The following is an 8,579-nucleotide window of genomic DNA, read 5'->3' on the forward strand; positions in this document are numbered from 1 at the left end:
AACAGATTACCAGTAGAGACCCACAGGAACCATTACAGTTTCCATAAAAGCCAATATAGTTCCCATTATAACCACTAAATCCATTACAAATTCTATGAGGGGTTCTAATGTTTTTTTGTTGTTGTTGTTTTTTTAGCAGGGTTTCATTTAAATGTTTTTTAATCATTATTATCATTAAACATTCTTTTTAAATAATAATAATAATAATAATAATAATAATAATAATAATAATAATAATGTTTAATGTGTTGACCACCAGGTGGCGATCAGTGTATACTTATTTTCTACCTTTCAGAACGTGTATCAGAAATTCTCTTCATGGTTTGATTTTGTATGTTGTTTGATTAGTAGAATAGGATTAGATTTAAATGGTATTATGGTATTAATTATGATTTAAGCAGACACCCAAAAATTTTATTTAATTAGTCTTTGACCAGACTTATAGAAAATTATAAGTGACTCAGTTGTTCAGACAGCCACAGGAAGTTCACTCCACCACCAGAGTGTCAGAACAACCATTACAGCAAAACACAGGGGTTTACATCACTGTGAAGTCCCACATGAGAGACATGCTCAGATTAATCAGGTCATGTTGATTCACATGAAATTCATCAGATGACTGGATTTTGGAAGACCCATTTCCTTTGTTTTCAATCTGCAAATAATCTGCAGTGGTAAGATATCCTTTCACTATTTAATGAGACTTCAAGATTAATCACAGCCTGTATGGTCTCATAAATGGCTTTGAATGAAAAAGAAATAAGAACCCCCCCCCCCCCCCCCCGGATCAATAATTGGTAGGACGAACGCTGGCTGATACTCTGTTGGCGCATGTGTCTATCAGCTTTGTACACTGGGATCCGGATATTTTTTATTTGTCCATTCTTTTTGGTAAAATTGCTCAAGCTGTATTGGAGACTGTTTATAAACAGCTATTTTCAAGTCTTGACACAGATTTTCAATCAGAGTGCGATCTGGGATTTGACTGGGCCATTGTAACATATTCAGGTTCTTGGTTTTGAACACTCCAGTGTAGGTTTGGTACTGTACAGAAAGCTGGAGTGTAGGAAATACCAGTGTGTACTGAATACTGGTGTAGGAAATACTGAAGTGCATTGAAAACTGACGTGTATTGAATACTGACGTGTACTGAATACTGAAAAGTACAGAATACTGACGTGTATAGAATACTGACATGTATAGAATACTGACGTGTATAGAATATTGAAAAGTACAGAATATTGACGTGTGTAGAATAGTGAAAAGTACAGAATACTGATGTGTATAGAATGACGCCTTTAAGATACACCACACCTCCACCTAAACAATTAATAATCAGCAGGATTTGTGGTAATGAAGGAGGGACATAAGCATTCTAGAGGGTTCAGTAAGAGGACTGATTGCAGAATGATTCATCAAGAGAATTAAAAAAACCTTACATTTATAATGAGAGTATCAACAACACAAGATTTTTGCATTGTTTCTCTCAGTATATACGTCTATAAAGGTGTCTACAGCAGCTAGAGAAATGTACACACACACACACTCTCTGAAACATGCATTTTGATTTCATGGGTAATTTAACCATTCAGAACTTCACACACCAGCTGGTGGGGTGAAGATCTCTGAATTTGTAATGGGGAGACGCTGTTGATAAGGCAGAGATCACATTCTCAGGATTAGAACTTCCTTGGACAGAAGGACCACTTGTATATGTGCGTGTAAGTCACGAACTATCGTGTATCAGGCAGCAGAGCAGATGGTTTAGATAAGAGCAGGTTCGGATTTCGTTCTCTCCTCCTCCAGCTGTGTTTGCCTGCTTGTCCAGCCCATGGGATTGGGAAAAAGCTGCAGAAATAACAGCCATAGCAAGTCCTGCATTGAGAAACATTGGAGCTGATTAAAGCCGCGTGAGCGCACCAGGTGTCACAGATCCTCCATCTGAGGAGAAGAGAATCTAAGACATGCTGTTAGGGCAAGTCATAGTCTCGTCAGTGAGCTTCCAGTACTGTGAATGTTAATTAGACTGTTTTAGATTTAGCCAAACACGAACTCATTTACTCACAGTGGTGGTGGATCCTATCCTGGGATCACACCCTGGATGAGATGCCAGTCCATTGCAGGGCAGCAAACAAACACTGCAAAGTAAAAGGTCTTGGGTTAAGCGATGGAACAACACACACTTCGCATCACTGCTGTCTTCCAATCCAATTCTGCACATCGCCTTTCAACTTCATACTATTTGTTATTGGTAGTGGGGTATCAGTTAGCACTGCACTCTAAGAAGAGCACACTGGTCACATGACCACATTCTTTCATGAACAGCCTTTACCAAAACAGGAATCATCTGCACTTGTGAAGTGACCAATAACTCTGGACTGCAAAGACTGGCACGCACCTCATTATAACAGTTAAAAAGCACTTTTAAGTAGGTTTCAAATAACACCAGCCCTGTGCCTCTGTGATCTTTGCAGCCCGAGATCTAAGAGCCAACGGAATATAGGCAGTTTAGCCAACTCTGGAGCTCTAATTTTTAACCTGTTGAGAATGGATTCCCTTTTGAGTCCACTCAAGGTTTCTTTCCCTGTTCTCTCAGGGAGTTTTTCCTTGCCACCAATGCCTCTGGCATGCTCATTAGGGCTACCTTTATACATTTAAACTTTATATCTGGAATCTAAAATTTGTTAAATATCTTTCTGTAAATCTGAAGTGTGACAGTGGCCATTGTTAAAAGCGCTATACAAATAAAACTGAACTGAAATTCAGTTGAAATTTATTTCCGATTTAAAAACACACCTCAGGTCAAATACTTTGCTATCTGTTTGGTATTATCAAAAAATGTAAACAAATGTTTAACTCTGTGGCTTGAGATTAGACACCGTAGAAGCGAGCCGTGCACAGTGGTAAGAAGTGCTCATATTCCGTCTTATGGGAATGCGAAGTACACTTCATTAACTGTGACTTACCAAGAACGCATTGTGATCTGATGCTAAATTTTTTAAAATTACTTTTTACAACTAAAACAACCAATATGACTCTTAAGTAACTGTATTTAAACACACTTATTACCAACATGTCGATTCACATGATCATTGGCTGGGGTTAATTATACCGTAGATGTCCTTTTATAGTAGGATAAAAGAGGAAAAATGCAAACTGTAATAATTACTGACATGACTGAGATACTCCAGTAATAATTACAGTATCACTGTATATAATGCTACATAAAAAAATAATATGTTACATATGGTGAAAATATACCATGTACATTTTAAATGTCCATACCAAGAGTCCATACCTTTCAGTATTCCATACATAACCCAACCATATTGTGTTTTGTAGAGCTAATTCATTTGCCAAATCTGTACATGATGTTTTAATACATTTACTACATATGTCTTTTAATTGCAGTCTGATGTCATGTTTATGCATTTTGACCAAAAATAAATGGACGAAAAGTTTTTATGGTCAAAAAATAGTCTCTGATTTAACAAAGCTCACAGCATCATATGTGTAAAAGTGATGAGTGAATTTTATTCTAAACATCTCATGGTGTTAGTGAAAGAACCTGGGATTGTTTTATTTTACTGTGTGTTTGAAAATTAACTCTTTTATTACCTGCCTGCACAGATCGGGCCATGTCACTGAATGTCTTCATTTCCCGCCGTGTCTCTTTCACTGCTGGTCTTCGGGGTCTCAGTCTCTCCAGGAGAATCCGGCTGCCTGGGTTTGGACCAAGAGACGCATGTAAGAGTGCAACTGTAGAAGTGGTAGAATGGTGAATGATGAAGGTTTGTGTCAGGAGAAGTTTATGTAGCATTTATGGAAGGAGTCTCCAGTGTCAGCGCTTTCAGAGGTAATGCTGTAACTTTAAGGTTTCCAACACCTTCAGGACAGAGGAGTTTACGGTCTGTGGTTTCTTGGAAACATGACAAGCTACTGGGTTTTTTGTTGTTGTTGGTCTTATTAACTACAAGACAGGGCTAGTGCGAGATTGACTGTTTATAGCTGCTATAACGTAAGTGAGAACAGGAGCTAAACTTGTTTACAAATATAACTATAAAGGGATAAAATGTATGGCATTATTTTTAATAAATAAAAAAACTTGCTGTGGAATAAAAGGATTTCCTTGTCCCTACCACTCTCTGTCATGACAAACACACTGTTTATGGACTGTTTGTACTACTTTAAGTTCCTAATAATGGTTCCTGGTAGTAGATGGACTCATTTGGATCTCAGCTGCTGTATCTCCAGAAACATAAAACTGTTTACCATGAAAATTCCCTGTTAATGATCTTTTCATTAGACCCTGTTTACAAATGCTGATTATTTGCTTGAAGCAGCTGGCCAAAGTATAAACAATAACATCCTGAATAGTCAAACGGAATCAACATTTCATTGGTTTAATTCACATAGTGATTCATGGAGCTAACCCCTCCATCTTTCACAGGAAACAGCAAGAGAGCAAGGACCTGAGAGAGGAGTTGTATTAAAAGCGTGTTTGTTTCAGTGTTGCTGCGGTTGTACTGGTGTGTTAGATGGTGAGACCTCATCAGAATAAGAAGTTGGATTAGTCTGAATTCAGTCAAAACCCTAGAGAGCTGTAGACCCTTTAAAACTCCACAGCAGATTAACTCTCTCTTGTAAGGTTTTAACCCTTCTGAATAAATTAGCAAAAAAAAATAATAATAATTATGGCAAGCAGATGTTTATAAGTTTATAAACTGAAATGTCAGATGTTTTGGGGTTGCTTACACATATACTGTATAGTTTTTACTACTTTAACTACATATGTCGCAGCTTAATGTGTATGGGTAAACCATGAATTTGATGTAATCAAATATTTAAAGTTATCACAGCTCACAAACGAGCACTTACTTGGAGTCTATGGCAGCCAATAGAACAGTCTGTATGTTTTTGTAATGAAATTCAGCACAGTGGTAGCGGACAATCTCAGCTACTTACTCAGCAGTTTTGGTTTTCACCACTCAAGCACTCTGGCACCAACAACAGGGCAACCATTACACACATTTACAATAACTCAGCAACATTAAACAAAAGAAACAAAACTTAGAAACAAAACTTTCTCTTGATTCTTTGGGTCATGGTGAGTTCAAGGCATACTTATTATGATGAGAATTTCTGCCATATTAGATTTTCTGCCAACTTGGGACGGATATCAAAAACAGAAAATGAGGGAATATCTCAGCAATGGCTTACAATTTAGTATATCTCCTTGGGAACAAGCACTGATGGTCTTCTATTGCTAAGGGGTAGGGTCAGAAAGTGCTTGGCCCCTTAATCGCTGCTTGCAGCTATAATAATATAATAAGAAGCAGAAGGAGAAGAAGAAGAAGAACAACAACAACAACAAATTATTATTATTATTATTATTATTATTATTATTATTATTATTACAACAACAACAACAATAATAATAATAATAATAATAATAATTATTATTATTATTATTATTATTATTGTTGTTGTTGTTGTTGTTGTTAATAATAATAATAATAATAATAATAATATTAGAAGAGAAAGTGGAGGAAGAAGGGAACTCACAGTTGTGCTCTGTTGCAGAAGTATCGGTACAGCAGCACCGCCAGTGAGATCAGGACCATTGTTGTGGTGCACATGGCTGAATTTGGCCTATGGAGCTCCAATCAACACACACACACACACACACACACACACACACACACGGTTAGCCGTTCCAGAGAAAGAGACACATACAGGGATGGAGAAATGGACACCAGTATGTAGTGTGCAGTCTGTTTTTCTATCTTTCCTTCTTCTTGTAAATGTCTCTCGGCCTCTCTGTCTCTCTTCAGCCCAGATCTAGTGTGCGTTTGAGATTAGCTCAGAGGATTAGAGATGATCAGAATTAGGGAGAAATGAGTCAGCCAGGAGCATGCTGGGTAATTACAAAAGAACCGTTGTTGATGTCTCTTTCTCACACACACATACACATTCACACTAGGCATAAAAACACAAGTACTTGCATGCCAATAAATGCGTTAATACATGTTTAATTTGAATCTGGAAGTAACATTTAATTAATTTCACTTCATCTACAGTAACCACAGTATCTCGTCCATTCACACACTTGTTCACAACAAGGAGCAGTGTAGGATCTCATATCCAACTATGACAGAGGTTCCCAAACCAGAGATCTCCTTTTTTATTTTATCCATTTATTTTACTCATTTATATCACATTACATTTACATTTACATTTTCAGCATTTGACAGACACCCTTATCCAGAGCGACTTACATTTATCTCATTTATACATCTGAGGGTTAAGGGCCTTGCCCAAGGGCCCAACAGTGGTAGTTTGGTAGTGCTGGGGCTTGACCTCCTGACCTTCTTATCAGTAACCCAGAAAAACATCGTCTAACAATGATTTTGTATGCCAATATTTTGAAATGTTACTGGGAGTCACAGTCAAATTGTCATGATTCCCCCTTGAAGCAGCGTGCTCTAAGCGCGAATGCTGAAACCAGCAACCAAGCTCTGCTCATGTTCCCGTCTGATGACCTGAACCACCAAGTTATGCTCACGCCAGGGTCAGAAGAACCGTTCGACCAAGTTCTGCTCACGCCTGAGTTTGCTGAAACAAACAACCAAGCTCTGCTCATGTCTACGTCTGATGACCTAACCAACCAAGTTATGTTCACGCCCGAGTCTGCTGACACGCACAGCCAAGTTCTGCTCACGCCCGAGTCTGCTGACATGCACAGCCAAGTTCTGCTCATGCCCGAGTCTGCTGACATGCACAGCCAAGTTCTGTTCACGCCCGAGTCTGCTGACATGCACAGCCAAGTTCTGCTCATGCCCGAGTCTGCTGACATGCACAGCCAAGTTCTGCTCATGCCCGAGTCAGCTGACACGCACAGCCAAGTTCTGCTCACGCCCGAGTCTACCGACACGGCCACCCAAGATCCGCCCATGGCCAAGGTTCACCTGGTGACCTCAGAGCCTCAGCCTCCCTGCTCAGCTGAGGTCGTCGCTCAGCCTCCCTGTTCAGCTGTGGATGTCGCTTAGCCTCCCTGTTCAGCTGAGGTCGTCATTCAGTCTCCCTGCTCGGCTGAGGTCGTCGCTCTGTTTCCCTGTTCAGCCGAGGACGTTGCTCTGCTTTCCTGCTCCGCCGAGGACGTCACTCTGCCTTCATGCTCCGCCGAGGACTTCGCTCGGCTTGTCTGCCCGGCTGTGGTTGTCGCTCTGCCTACCTGTTCAGCCAGGGACATCACTCCGCTTTCATGCTCCGACGAGGACGTCGCCCTGCTTCCCTGCTCTGCTGAATACAGTGCTCTGTTTCCCTGTTCAGCCGAGGACGTCGCTCTGCTTTCCTGCTCCGCCGAGGACGTCGCTCTGCCTTCATGCTCCGCCGAGGACTTCGCTCAGCCTGCCTGCCCAGCTGTGGTCGTCGCTCTTCCTTCATGCTCCGCTGAGGACTTCGCTCAGCCTGCCTGCCCTGCTGTGGTCGTCACTCCGCTTTCATGCTCTGCCGAGGACTTCGCTCAGCCTGTCTGCCCGGCTGTGGTCGTCGCTCTGCCTTCATGCTCCGCCGAGGACTTCGCTCAGCCTGCCTGCCCGGCTGTGGTCGTCGGTCCGCTTTGATGCTCCGCCGAGGACTTTGCTCAGCCTGTCTGCTGGTCGTTACTCTGCCTCCCTGTTCAGCCAGGGACGTCGCGCCGCTTCCCTGCGCCACCAAGAACACCGTGCAGTTTCCTGGCTCTGCTTGGGACATTCAGCCCAGGGGGCCGGGGCCGCCAATGAAATGGGATGACTCATGGCACTCCGGGAGAAGTCATGATTTCCCCTTTAAGCAGCGTGCTCTAAGCGCGAATGTGCGAGCACCTGCTTTCCATTGTTGACAGTAGTGACATCTGGACACGTGTGTTTTTGTTTATGTTTCTGTCATGTCTCCTCCCTGTTCTGTCATTGGCTGGGATTTCACGTGTGTCTGTATTGCCCTCAGCTGCTAGCAGTTTAGACGCTGATCATGTCCACATATATACCGCGCGCCTCCCAGCACACAACGCGGAAGATTATCGTACAGTTAGATTAGTTCTTATAGCAGTCACAGTCACAGTCACAGTCACGTGCCATGTTTAGAGTTAGTTCATGCTGGATTATCCGCTCCCAGTTCCTCGTCATAGTTCATGTTTCTCGTTTTGTTTATCGACCCTGTTTTCCGTGACCACGACCTTGATTCATGTTTAACCCTGTGTATGCCTGTTTGCCGATCGCCTGACCTTCGCCTGTTTTGGATTACGTTTATGGATCACGTTTTGGATTTGTCTGCCTGTCTCTCCTTTAAAATAAACAACTGTTCATACTGCACTTGCATCCGTCCTATCTCCGCTCCGTCACGATACGTGACACAAATAAGCTACATTCAAATAAAGAGTGTACACTGTATGTGCTACTTGAGTCCTGACACACTGCACTAGTGTAGGATTTCAGCAATAAATATTGACAAATTGGTTCAGTTGGCATTGGAGGAAAACATATTACAGTCTTACAACCTATAGAGAATGTACATAGGGTTGCCAGATCTGCAGAATTGTG

This window comes from Ictalurus furcatus, chromosome 12 (genome assembly GCF_023375685.1).
Source record: "Ictalurus furcatus strain D&B chromosome 12, Billie_1.0, whole genome shotgun sequence".
Classification (NCBI taxonomy): Eukaryota; Metazoa; Chordata; class Actinopteri; order Siluriformes; family Ictaluridae; genus Ictalurus; species Ictalurus furcatus.